This window comes from Suncus etruscus, chromosome 1 (genome assembly GCF_024139225.1).
Source record: "Suncus etruscus isolate mSunEtr1 chromosome 1, mSunEtr1.pri.cur, whole genome shotgun sequence".
NCBI lineage: Eukaryota > Metazoa > Chordata > Mammalia > Eulipotyphla > Soricidae > Suncus > Suncus etruscus.
Genome location: NC_064848.1, coordinates 34,429,748 through 34,430,739, shown reverse-complemented (window position 1 = coordinate 34,430,739; position 992 = coordinate 34,429,748). Strand labels below are relative to the sequence as shown.

Sequence of the window (992 nt, the reverse complement as noted above, 5' to 3'; positions counted from 1 at the left end):
TTTGCTTTGCATGACAAGGTTGGTGGTTTGAATCCCGACATATAGTCCCCTGAGCCTGCCAGGAGCGATTTCTGAGTGTAGAGCCAGAAGTAATCCCTGAGCGCTGCTGGGTGTGACCCAAAAATGAAAAAAAACTTAATTAAAAATAAATAAAATATGTGGACTATAAACATATAAATATAATTGATTTATAAGAAAAGATTAAATTATCCTTTTGACTACTATATAAACAGAATGAGCAAGGGTCATGATAAGTAAAATAAGTCAGAATGACAAAGATAACCAGATGATTTCACTCATATTTGCTCTGTAAAGAAATAAAATAAGGGATTAGTATATGTGAAGTATGTATGTGTATATGGTGTGCATATAAGTTTGTACATATTTGTAAAAAATTTAGACTCTGATAATAGAATTGATGTCACCCATGGAAAAGAGAGTGGATAAAACGTACACTAGTGCAGAGTAAAGAGTTAAAATAAACTTTGATAGTGGGAATAGTAAAATTTATTCCTAAAATGTGTAAAGCTATAAACCAACATTACCTCAAAATAAATTAAAAACAAACATGTACTGCCACAATAAAATTCAATTATAGAGTAAATTTATAGCAACACATATACTAAAAGTTGAATACAGAGATTAGCATAGACCCCACACAAGGATGACATACAAAATTGTGAAGTGTTTGCACTCCTTTCATAAATAGCAGTTATAATGTTAATTTCTATCAAGTGAAAGTTCTCTCTGCAATTTTATAAGGACCTTAAAAGAAAATAGAAAATAAACTTCACTTACTTTTTCCTGTTATAAATGTTGCAGCTAAGCTGACTTCACTAGTTTGACTCACATGATATCTCTCAAATGTTTTCATAGTTTGATCATATCACAAATACTTTTTAAGTGATTACAAGATATATTTTAAAAGCATCATATATAAACATAAAAATATAAGAAGTCTTCTCCTGATCATTTTATAAAATCAATATATT

General features: G+C 29.3%; 1 pseudogene; it reads left to right on the top strand.

Moving 5' to 3' along the window:
- Positions 1 to 599: 599 nt before the first annotated feature.
- On the top strand, positions 600 to 699 carry LOC126030020 (uncharacterized; annotated as a pseudogene).
- Positions 700 to 992: the final 293 nt, after the last annotated feature.